This window comes from Lathyrus oleraceus, chromosome 2, assembly GCF_024323335.1.
Source record: "Lathyrus oleraceus cultivar Zhongwan6 chromosome 2, CAAS_Psat_ZW6_1.0, whole genome shotgun sequence".
NCBI lineage: Eukaryota > Viridiplantae > Streptophyta > Magnoliopsida > Fabales > Fabaceae > Lathyrus > Lathyrus oleraceus.
In genome coordinates this window covers 185,192,857-185,205,565 of record NC_066580.1, presented here as the reverse complement: position 1 = coordinate 185,205,565, position 12,709 = coordinate 185,192,857, and positions in this window count along the sequence as shown.

The following is a 12,709-nucleotide window of genomic DNA, read 5'->3' as shown; positions in this document are numbered from 1 at the left end:
CTTGGAGAAGTTTACCGTCCGCTGACCGGGCAGCGGAACCCCCGGCTAACTCTGCGTAGTGTGATCGGTCGCCGAAGTTTAATTTGGTTTTAATTAATTAAAGGAATTAAAAATTAATAATAATAATGTGTTTGTTATTATTGCCTTGTTGTGATCAGTTATGGCCTTAGTTATCCTTTATTTTGTTTTGGGTTTTTTAAATACGACCTGCGTGTCGTGCCTTTCCTTTTGATCTCTTAATGTAACTTCTTTTCTCATCTCAAACCCTCGTATGTAAAACGAGTTTCTTCTGGAATGTAATGCTGTGAAGAAAGAGAAGAAGACAATGTTATGAAGAAAGAGAAGAATTCAAGATCAAAGGAGGACAACCTTGAAGATCTTGCTTGGAGAAGTTTACCGTCCGCTGACCGGGCAGCGGAACCCCCGGCTAACTCTGCGTAGTGTGATCGGTCGCCGAAGTTTAATTTGGTTTTAATTAATTAAAGGAATTAAAAATTAATAATAATAATGTGTTTGTTATTATTGCCTTGTTGTGATCAGTTATGGCCTTAGTTATCCTTTATTTTGTTTTGGGTTTTTTAAATACGACCTGCGTGTCGTGCCTTTCCTTTTGATCTCTTAATGTAACTTCTTTTCTCATCTCAAACCCTCGTATGTAAAACGAGTTTCTTCTGGAATGTAATGCTGTGAAGAAAGAGAAGAAGACAATGTTATGAAGAAAGAGAAGAATTCAAGATCAAAGGAGGACAACCTTGAAGATCTTGCTTGGAGAAGTTTACCGTCCGCTGACCGGGCAGCGGAACCCCCGGCTAACTCTGCGTAGTGTGATCGGTCGCCGAAGTTTAATTTGGTTTTAATTAATTAAAGGAATTAAAAATTAATAATAATAATGTGTTTGTTATTATTGCCTTGTTGTGATCAGTTATGGCCTTAGTTATCCTTTATTTTGTTTTGGGTTTTTTAAATACGACCTGCGTGTCGTGCCTTTCCTTTTGATCTCTTAATGTAACTTCTTTTCTCATCTCAAACCCTCGTATGTAAAACGAGTTTCTTCTGGAATGTAATGCTGTGAAGAAAGAGAAGAAGACAATGTTATGAAGAAAGAGAAGAATTCAAGATCAAAGGAGGACAACCTTGAAGATCTTGCTTGGAGAAGTTTACCGTCCGCTGACCGGGCAGCGGAACCCCCGGCTAACTCTGCGTAGTGTGATCGGTCGCCGAAGTTTAATTTGGTTTTAATTAATTAAAGGAATTAAAAATTAATAATAATAATGTGTTTGTTATTATTGCCTTGTTGTGATCAGTTATGGCCTTAGTTATCCTTTATTTTGTTTTGGGTTTTTTAAATACGACCTGCGTGTCGTGCCTTTCCTTTTGATCTCTTAATGTAACTTCTTTTCTCATCTCAAACCCTCGTATGTAAAACGAGTTTCTTCTGGAATGTAATGCTGTGAAGAAAGAGAAGAAGACAATGTTATGAAGAAAGAGAAGAATTCAAGATCAAAGGAGGACAACCTTGAAGATCTTGCTTGGAGAAGTTTACCGTCCGCTGACCGGGCAGCGGAACCCCCGGCTAACTCTGCGTAGTGTGATCGGTCGCCGAAGTTTAATTTGGTTTTAATTAATTAAAGGAATTAAAAATTAATAATAATAATGTGTTTGTTATTATTGCCTTGTTGTGATCAGTTATGGCCTTAGTTATCCTTTATTTTGTTTTGGGTTTTTTAAATACGACCTGCGTGTCGTGCCTTTCCTTTTGATCTCTTAATGTAACTTCTTTTCTCATCTCAAACCCTCGTATGTAAAACGAGTTTCTTCTGGAATGTAATGCTGTGAAGAAAGAGAAGAAGACAATGTTATGAAGAAAGAGAAGAATTCAAGATCAAAGGAGGACAACCTTGAAGATCTTGCTTGGAGAAGTTTACCGTCCGCTGACCGGGCAGCGGAACCCCCGGCTAACTCTGCGTAGTGTGATCGGTCGCCGAAGTTTAATTTGGTTTTAATTAATTAAAGGAATTAAAAATTAATAATAATAATGTGTTTGTTATTATTGCCTTGTTGTGATCAGTTATGGCCTTAGTTATCCTTTATTTTGTTTTGGGTTTTTTAAATACGACCTGCGTGTCGTGCCTTTCCTTTTGATCTCTTAATGTAACTTCTTTTCTCATCTCAAACCCTCGTATGTAAAACGAGTTTCTTCTGGAATGTAATGCTGTGAAGAAAGAGAAGAAGACAATGTTATGAAGAAAGAGAAGAATTCAAGATCAAAGGAGGACAACCTTGAAGATCTTGCTTGGAGAAGTTTACCGTCCGCTGACCGGGCAGCGGAACCCCCGGCTAACTCTGCGTAGTGTGATCGGTCGCCGAAGTTTAATTTGGTTTTAATTAATTAAAGGAATTAAAAATTAATAATAATAATGTGTTTGTTATTATTGCCTTGTTGTGATCAGTTATGGCCTTAGTTATCCTTTATTTTGTTTTGGGTTTTTTAAATACGACCTGCGTGTCGTGCCTTTCCTTTTGATCTCTTAATGTAACTTCTTTTCTCATCTCAAACCCTCGTATGTAAAACGAGTTTCTTCTGGAATGTAATGCTGTGAAGAAAGAGAAGAAGACAATGTTATGAAGAAAGAGAAGAATTCAAGATCAAAGGAGGACAACCTTGAAGATCTTGCTTGGAGAAGTTTACCGTCCGCTGACCGGGCAGCGGAACCCCCGGCTAACTCTGCGTAGTGTGATCGGTCGCCGAAGTTTAATTTGGTTTTAATTAATTAAAGGAATTAAAAATTAATAATAATAATGTGTTTGTTATTATTGCCTTGTTGTGATCAGTTATGGCCTTAGTTATCCTTTATTTTGTTTTGGGTTTTTTAAATACGACCTGCGTGTCGTGCCTTTCCTTTTGATCTCTTAATGTAACTTCTTTTCTCATCTCAAACCCTCGTATGTAAAACGAGTTTCTTCTGGAATGTAATGCTGTGAAGAAAGAGAAGAAGACAATGTTATGAAGAAAGAGAAGAATTCAAGATCAAAGGAGGACAACCTTGAAGATCTTGCTTGGAGAAGTTTACCGTCCGCTGACCGGGCAGCGGAACCCCCGGCTAACTCTGCGTAGTGTGATCGGTCGCCGAAGTTTAATTTGGTTTTAATTAATTAAAGGAATTAAAAATTAATAATAATAATGTGTTTGTTATTATTGCCTTGTTGTGATCAGTTATGGCCTTAGTTATCCTTTATTTTGTTTTGGGTTTTTTAAATACGACCTGCGTGTCGTGCCTTTCCTTTTGATCTCTTAATGTAACTTCTTTTCTCATCTCAAACCCTCGTATGTAAAACGAGTTTCTTCTGGAATGTAATGCTGTGAAGAAAGAGAAGAAGACAATGTTATGAAGAAAGAGAAGAATTCAAGATCAAAGGAGGACAACCTTGAAGATCTTGCTTGGAGAAGTTTACCGTCCGCTGACCGGGCAGCGGAACCCCCGGCTAACTCTGCGTAGTGTGATCGGTCGCCGAAGTTTAATTTGGTTTTAATTAATTAAAGGAATTAAAAATTAATAATAATAATGTGTTTGTTATTATTGCCTTGTTGTGATCAGTTATGGCCTTAGTTATCCTTTATTTTGTTTTGGGTTTTTTAAATACGACCTGCGTGTCGTGCCTTTCCTTTTGATCTCTTAATGTAACTTCTTTTCTCATCTCAAACCCTCGTATGTAAAACGAGTTTCTTCTGGAATGTAATGCTGTGAAGAAAGAGAAGAAGACAATGTTATGAAGAAAGAGAAGAATTCAAGATCAAAGGAGGACAACCTTGAAGATCTTGCTTGGAGAAGTTTACCGTCCGCTGACCGGGCAGCGGAACCCCCGGCTAACTCTGCGTAGTGTGATCGGTCGCCGAAGTTTAATTTGGTTTTAATTAATTAAAGGAATTAAAAATTAATAATAATAATGTGTTTGTTATTATTGCCTTGTTGTGATCAGTTATGGCCTTAGTTATCCTTTATTTTGTTTTGGGTTTTTTAAATACGACCTGCGTGTCGTGCCTTTCCTTTTGATCTCTTAATGTAACTTCTTTTCTCATCTCAAACCCTCGTATGTAAAACGAGTTTCTTCTGGAATGTAATGCTGTGAAGAAAGAGAAGAAGACAATGTTATGAAGAAAGAGAAGAATTCAAGATCAAAGGAGGACAACCTTGAAGATCTTGCTTGGAGAAGTTTACCGTCCGCTGACCGGGCAGCGGAACCCCCGGCTAACTCTGCGTAGTGTGATCGGTCGCCGAAGTTTAATTTGGTTTTAATTAATTAAAGGAATTAAAAATTAATAATAATAATGTGTTTGTTATTATTGCCTTGTTGTGATCAGTTATGGCCTTAGTTATCCTTTATTTTGTTTTGGGTTTTTTAAATACGACCTGCGTGTCGTGCCTTTCCTTTTGATCTCTTAATGTAACTTCTTTTCTCATCTCAAACCCTCGTATGTAAAACGAGTTTCTTCTGGAATGTAATGCTGTGAAGAAAGAGAAGAAGACAATGTTATGAAGAAAGAGAAGAATTCAAGATCAAAGGAGGACAACCTTGAAGATCTTGCTTGGAGAAGTTTACCGTCCGCTGACCGGGCAGCGGAACCCCCGGCTAACTCTGCGTAGTGTGATCGGTCGCCGAAGTTTAATTTGGTTTTAATTAATTAAAGGAATTAAAAATTAATAATAATAATGTGTTTGTTATTATTGCCTTGTTGTGATCAGTTATGGCCTTAGTTATCCTTTATTTTGTTTTGGGTTTTTTAAATACGACCTGCGTGTCGTGCCTTTCCTTTTGATCTCTTAATGTAACTTCTTTTCTCATCTCAAACCCTCGTATGTAAAACGAGTTTCTTCTGGAATGTAATGCTGTGAAGAAAGAGAAGAAGACAATGTTATGAAGAAAGAGAAGAATTCAAGATCAAAGGAGGACAACCTTGAAGATCTTGCTTGGAGAAGTTTACCGTCCGCTGACCGGGCAGCGGAACCCCCGGCTAACTCTGCGTAGTGTGATCGGTCGCCGAAGTTTAATTTGGTTTTAATTAATTAAAGGAATTAAAAATTAATAATAATAATGTGTTTGTTATTATTGCCTTGTTGTGATCAGTTATGGCCTTAGTTATCCTTTATTTTGTTTTGGGTTTTTTAAATACGACCTGCGTGTCGTGCCTTTCCTTTTGATCTCTTAATGTAACTTCTTTTCTCATCTCAAACCCTCGTATGTAAAACGAGTTTCTTCTGGAATGTAATGCTGTGAAGAAAGAGAAGAAGACAATGTTATGAAGAAAGAGAAGAATTCAAGATCAAAGGAGGACAACCTTGAAGATCTTGCTTGGAGAAGTTTACCGTCCGCTGACCGGGCAGCGGAACCCCCGGCTAACTCTGCGTAGTGTGATCGGTCGCCGAAGTTTAATTTGGTTTTAATTAATTAAAGGAATTAAAAATTAATAATAATAATGTGTTTGTTATTATTGCCTTGTTGTGATCAGTTATGGCCTTAGTTATCCTTTATTTTGTTTTGGGTTTTTTAAATACGACCTGCGTGTCGTGCCTTTCCTTTTGATCTCTTAATGTAACTTCTTTTCTCATCTCAAACCCTCGTATGTAAAACGAGTTTCTTCTGGAATGTAATGCTGTGAAGAAAGAGAAGAAGACAATGTTATGAAGAAAGAGAAGAATTCAAGATCAAAGGAGGACAACCTTGAAGATCTTGCTTGGAGAAGTTTACCGTCCGCTGACCGGGCAGCGGAACCCCCGGCTAACTCTGCGTAGTGTGATCGGTCGCCGAAGTTTAATTTGGTTTTAATTAATTAAAGGAATTAAAAATTAATAATAATAATGTGTTTGTTATTATTGCCTTGTTGTGATCAGTTATGGCCTTAGTTATCCTTTATTTTGTTTTGGGTTTTTTAAATACGACCTGCGTGTCGTGCCTTTCCTTTTGATCTCTTAATGTAACTTCTTTTCTCATCTCAAACCCTCGTATGTAAAACGAGTTTCTTCTGGAATGTAATGCTGTGAAGAAAGAGAAGAAGACAATGTTATGAAGAAAGAGAAGAATTCAAGATCAAAGGAGGACAACCTTGAAGATCTTGCTTGGAGAAGTTTACCGTCCGCTGACCGGGCAGCGGAACCCCCGGCTAACTCTGCGTAGTGTGATCGGTCGCCGAAGTTTAATTTGGTTTTAATTAATTAAAGGAATTAAAAATTAATAATAATAATGTGTTTGTTATTATTGCCTTGTTGTGATCAGTTATGGCCTTAGTTATCCTTTATTTTGTTTTGGGTTTTTTAAATACGACCTGCGTGTCGTGCCTTTCCTTTTGATCTCTTAATGTAACTTCTTTTCTCATCTCAAACCCTCGTATGTAAAACGAGTTTCTTCTGGAATGTAATGCTGTGAAGAAAGAGAAGAAGACAATGTTATGAAGAAAGAGAAGAATTCAAGATCAAAGGAGGACAACCTTGAAGATCTTGCTTGGAGAAGTTTACCGTCCGCTGACCGGGCAGCGGAACCCCCGGCTAACTCTGCGTAGTGTGATCGGTCGCCGAAGTTTAATTTGGTTTTAATTAATTAAAGGAATTAAAAATTAATAATAATAATGTGTTTGTTATTATTGCCTTGTTGTGATCAGTTATGGCCTTAGTTATCCTTTATTTTGTTTTGGGTTTTTTAAATACGACCTGCGTGTCGTGCCTTTCCTTTTGATCTCTTAATGTAACTTCTTTTCTCATCTCAAACCCTCGTATGTAAAACGAGTTTCTTCTGGAATGTAATGCTGTGAAGAAAGAGAAGAAGACAATGTTATGAAGAAAGAGAAGAATTCAAGATCAAAGGAGGACAACCTTGAAGATCTTGCTTGGAGAAGTTTACCGTCCGCTGACCGGGCAGCGGAACCCCCGGCTAACTCTGCGTAGTGTGATCGGTCGCCGAAGTTTAATTTGGTTTTAATTAATTAAAGGAATTAAAAATTAATAATAATAATGTGTTTGTTATTATTGCCTTGTTGTGATCAGTTATGGCCTTAGTTATCCTTTATTTTGTTTTGGGTTTTTTAAATACGACCTGCGTGTCGTGCCTTTCCTTTTGATCTCTTAATGTAACTTCTTTTCTCATCTCAAACCCTCGTATGTAAAACGAGTTTCTTCTGGAATGTAATGCTGTGAAGAAAGAGAAGAAGACAATGTTATGAAGAAAGAGAAGAATTCAAGATCAAAGGAGGACAACCTTGAAGATCTTGCTTGGAGAAGTTTACCGTCCGCTGACCGGGCAGCGGAACCCCCGGCTAACTCTGCGTAGTGTGATCGGTCGCCGAAGTTTAATTTGGTTTTAATTAATTAAAGGAATTAAAAATTAATAATAATAATGTGTTTGTTATTATTGCCTTGTTGTGATCAGTTATGGCCTTAGTTATCCTTTATTTTGTTTTGGGTTTTTTAAATACGACCTGCGTGTCGTGCCTTTCCTTTTGATCTCTTAATGTAACTTCTTTTCTCATCTCAAACCCTCGTATGTAAAACGAGTTTCTTCTGGAATGTAATGCTGTGAAGAAAGAGAAGAAGACAATGTTATGAAGAAAGAGAAGAATTCAAGATCAAAGGAGGACAACCTTGAAGATCTTGCTTGGAGAAGTTTACCGTCCGCTGACCGGGCAGCGGAACCCCCGGCTAACTCTGCGTAGTGTGATCGGTCGCCGAAGTTTAATTTGGTTTTAATTAATTAAAGGAATTAAAAATTAATAATAATAATGTGTTTGTTATTATTGCCTTGTTGTGATCAGTTATGGCCTTAGTTATCCTTTATTTTGTTTTGGGTTTTTTAAATACGACCTGCGTGTCGTGCCTTTCCTTTTGATCTCTTAATGTAACTTCTTTTCTCATCTCAAACCCTCGTATGTAAAACGAGTTTCTTCTGGAATGTAATGCTGTGAAGAAAGAGAAGAAGACAATGTTATGAAGAAAGAGAAGAATTCAAGATCAAAGGAGGACAACCTTGAAGATCTTGCTTGGAGAAGTTTACCGTCCGCTGACCGGGCAGCGGAACCCCGGCTAACTCTGCGTAGTGTGATCGGTCGCCGAAGTTTAATTTGGTTTTAATTAATTAAAGGAATTAAAAATTAATAATAATAATGTGTTTGTTATTATTGCCTTGTTGTGATCAGTTATGGCCTTAGTTATCCTTTATTTTGTTTTGGGTTTTTTAAATACGACCTGCGTGTCGTGCCTTTCCTTTTGATCTCTTAATGTAACTTCTTTTCTCATCTCAAACCCTCGTATGTAAAACGAGTTTCTTCTGGAATGTAATGCTGTGAAGAAAGAGAAGAAGACAATGTTATGAAGAAAGAGAAGAATTCAAGATCAAAGGAGGACAACCTTGAAGATCTTGCTTGGAGAAGTTTACCGTCCGCTGACCGGGCAGCGGAACCCCCGGCTAACTCTGCGTAGTGTGATCGGTCGCCGAAGTTTAATTTGGTTTTAATTAATTAAAGGAATTAAAAATTAATAATAATAATGTGTTTGTTATTATTGCCTTGTTGTGATCAGTTATGGCCTTAGTTATCCTTTATTTTGTTTTGGGTTTTTTAAATACGACCTGCGTGTCGTGCCTTTCCTTTTGATCTCTTAATGTAACTTCTTTTCTCATCTCAAACCCTCGTATGTAAAACGAGTTTCTTCTGGAATGTAATGCTGTGAAGAAAGAGAAGAAGACAATGTTATGAAGAAAGAGAAGAATTCAAGATCAAAGGAGGACAACCTTGAAGATCTTGCTTGGAGAAGTTTACCGTCCGCTGACCGGGCAGCGGAACCCCCGGCTAACTCTGCGTAGTGTGATCGGTCGCCGAAGTTTAATTTGGTTTTAATTAATTAAAGGAATTAAAAATTAATAATAATAATGTGTTTGTTATTATTGCCTTGTTGTGATCAGTTATGGCCTTAGTTATCCTTTATTTTGTTTTGGGTTTTTTAAATACGACCTGCGTGTCGTGCCTTTCCTTTTGATCTCTTAATGTAACTTCTTTTCTCATCTCAAACCCTCGTATGTAAAACGAGTTTCTTCTGGAATGTAATGCTGTGAAGAAAGAGAAGAAGACAATGTTATGAAGAAAGAGAAGAATTCAAGATCAAAGGAGGACAACCTTGAAGATCTTGCTTGGAGAAGTTTACCGTCCGCTGACCGGGCAGCGGAACCCCCGGCTAACTCTGCGTAGTGTGATCGGTCGCCGAAGTTTAATTTGGTTTTAATTAATTAAAGGAATTAAAAATTAATAATAATAATGTGTTTGTTATTATTGCCTTGTTGTGATCAGTTATGGCCTTAGTTATCCTTTATTTTGTTTTGGGTTTTTTAAATACGACCTGCGTGTCGTGCCTTTCCTTTTGATCTCTTAATGTAACTTCTTTTCTCATCTCAAACCCTCGTATGTAAAACGAGTTTCTTCTGGAATGTAATGCTGTGAAGAAAGAGAAGAAGACAATGTTATGAAGAAAGAGAAGAATTCAAGATCAAAGGAGGACAACCTTGAAGATCTTGCTTGGAGAAGTTTACCGTCCGCTGACCGGGCAGCGGAACCCCCGGCTAACTCTGCGTAGTGTGATCGGTCGCCGAAGTTTAATTTGGTTTTAATTAATTAAAGGAATTAAAAATTAATAATAATAATGTGTTTGTTATTATTGCCTTGTTGTGATCAGTTATGGCCTTAGTTATCCTTTATTTTGTTTTGGGTTTTTTAAATACGACCTGCGTGTCGTGCCTTTCCTTTTGATCTCTTAATGTAACTTCTTTTCTCATCTCAAACCCTCGTATGTAAAACGAGTTTCTTCTGGAATGTAATGCTGTGAAGAAAGAGAAGAAGACAATGTTATGAAGAAAGAGAAGAATTCAAGATCAAAGGAGGACAACCTTGAAGATCTTGCTTGGAGAAGTTTACCGTCCGCTGACCGGGCAGCGGAACCCCCGGCTAACTCTGCGTAGTGTGATCGGTCGCCGAAGTTTAATTTGGTTTTAATTAATTAAAGGAATTAAAAATTAATAATAATAATGTGTTTGTTATTATTGCCTTGTTGTGATCAGTTATGGCCTTAGTTATCCTTTATTTTGTTTTGGGTTTTTTAAATACGACCTGCGTGTCGTGCCTTTCCTTTTGATCTCTTAATGTAACTTCTTTTCTCATCTCAAACCCTCGTATGTAAAACGAGTTTCTTCTGGAATGTAATGCTGTGAAGAAAGAGAAGAAGACAATGTTATGAAGAAAGAGAAGAATTCAAGATCAAAGGAGGACAACCTTGAAGATCTTGCTTGGAGAAGTTTACCGTCCGCTGACCGGGCAGCGGAACCCCCGGCTAACTCTGCGTAGTGTGATCGGTCGCCGAAGTTTAATTTGGTTTTAATTAATTAAAGGAATTAAAAATTAATAATAATAATGTGTTTGTTATTATTGCCTTGTTGTGATCAGTTATGGCCTTAGTTATCCTTTATTTTGTTTTGGGTTTTTTAAATACGACCTGCGTGTCGTGCCTTTCCTTTTGATCTCTTAATGTAACTTCTTTTCTCATCTCAAACCCTCGTATGTAAAACGAGTTTCTTCTGGAATGTAATGCTGTGAAGAAAGAGAAGAAGACAATGTTATGAAGAAAGAGAAGAATTCAAGATCAAAGGAGGACAACCTTGAAGATCTTGCTTGGAGAAGTTTACCGTCCGCTGACCGGGCAGCGGAACCCCCGGCTAACTCTGCGTAGTGTGATCGGTCGCCGAAGTTTAATTTGGTTTTAATTAATTAAAGGAATTAAAAATTAATAATAATAATGTGTTTGTTATTATTGCCTTGTTGTGATCAGTTATGGCCTTAGTTATCCTTTATTTTGTTTTGGGTTTTTTAAATACGACCTGCGTGTCGTGCCTTTCCTTTTGATCTCTTAATGTAACTTCTTTTCTCATCTCAAACCCTCGTATGTAAAACGAGTTTCTTCTGGAATGTAATGCTGTGAAGAAAGAGAAGAAGACAATGTTATGAAGAAAGAGAAGAATTCAAGATCAAAGGAGGACAACCTTGAAGATCTTGCTTGGAGAAGTTTACCGTCCGCTGACCGGGCAGCGGAACCCCCGGCTAACTCTGCGTAGTGTGATCGGTCGCCGAAGTTTAATTTGGTTTTAATTAATTAAAGGAATTAAAAATTAATAATAATAATGTGTTTGTTATTATTGCCTTGTTGTGATCAGTTATGGCCTTAGTTATCCTTTATTTTGTTTTGGGTTTTTTAAATACGACCTGCGTGTCGTGCCTTTCCTTTTGATCTCTTAATGTAACTTCTTTTCTCATCTCAAACCCTCGTATGTAAAACGAGTTTCTTCTGGAATGTAATGCTGTGAAGAAAGAGAAGAAGACAATGTTATGAAGAAAGAGAAGAATTCAAGATCAAAGGAGGACAACCTTGAAGATCTTGCTTGGAGAAGTTTACCGTCCGCTGACCGGGCAGCGGAACCCCCGGCTAACTCTGCGTAGTGTGATCGGTCGCCGAAGTTTAATTTGGTTTTAATTAATTAAAGGAATTAAAAATTAATAATAATAATGTGTTTGTTATTATTGCCTTGTTGTGATCAGTTATGGCCTTAGTTATCCTTTATTTTGTTTTGGGTTTTTTAAATACGACCTGCGTGTCGTGCCTTTCCTTTTGATCTCTTAATGTAACTTCTTTTCTCATCTCAAACCCTCGTATGTAAAACGAGTTTCTTCTGGAATGTAATGCTGTGAAGAAAGAGAAGAAGACAATGTTATGAAGAAAGAGAAGAATTCAAGATCAAAGGAGGACAACCTTGAAGATCTTGCTTGGAGAAGTTTACCGTCCGCTGACCGGGCAGCGGAACCCCCGGCTAACTCTGCGTAGTGTGATCGGTCGCCGAAGTTTAATTTGGTTTTAATTAATTAAAGGAATTAAAAATTAATAATAATAATGTGTTTGTTATTATTGCCTTGTTGTGATCAGTTATGGCCTTAGTTATCCTTTATTTTGTTTTGGGTTTTTTAAATACGACCTGCGTGTCGTGCCTTTCCTTTTGATCTCTTAATGTAACTTCTTTTCTCATCTCAAACCCTCGTATGTAAAACGAGTTTCTTCTGGAATGTAATGCTGTGAAGAAAGAGAAGAAGACAATGTTATGAAGAAAGAGAAGAATTCAAGATCAAAGGAGGACAACCTTGAAGATCTTGCTTGGAGAAGTTTACCGTCCGCTGACCGGGCAGCGGAACCCCCGGCTAACTCTGCGTAGTGTGATCGGTCGCCGAAGTTTAATTTGGTTTTAATTAATTAAAGGAATTAAAAATTAATAATAATAATGTGTTTGTTATTATTGCCTTGTTGTGATCAGTTATGGCCTTAGTTATCCTTTATTTTGTTTTGGGTTTTTTAAATACGACCTGCGTGTCGTGCCTTTCCTTTTGATCTCTTAATGTAACTTCTTTTCTCATCTCAAACCCTCGTATGTAAAACGAGTTTCTTCTGGAATGTAATGCTGTGAAGAAAGAGAAGAAGACAATGTTATGAAGAAAGAGAAGAATTCAAGATCAAAGGAGGACAACCTTGAAGATCTTGCTTGGAGAAGTTTACCGTCCGCTGACCGGGCAGCGGAACCCCCGGCTAACTCTGCGTAGTGTGATCGGTCGCCGAAGTTTAATTTGGTTTTAATTAATTAAAGG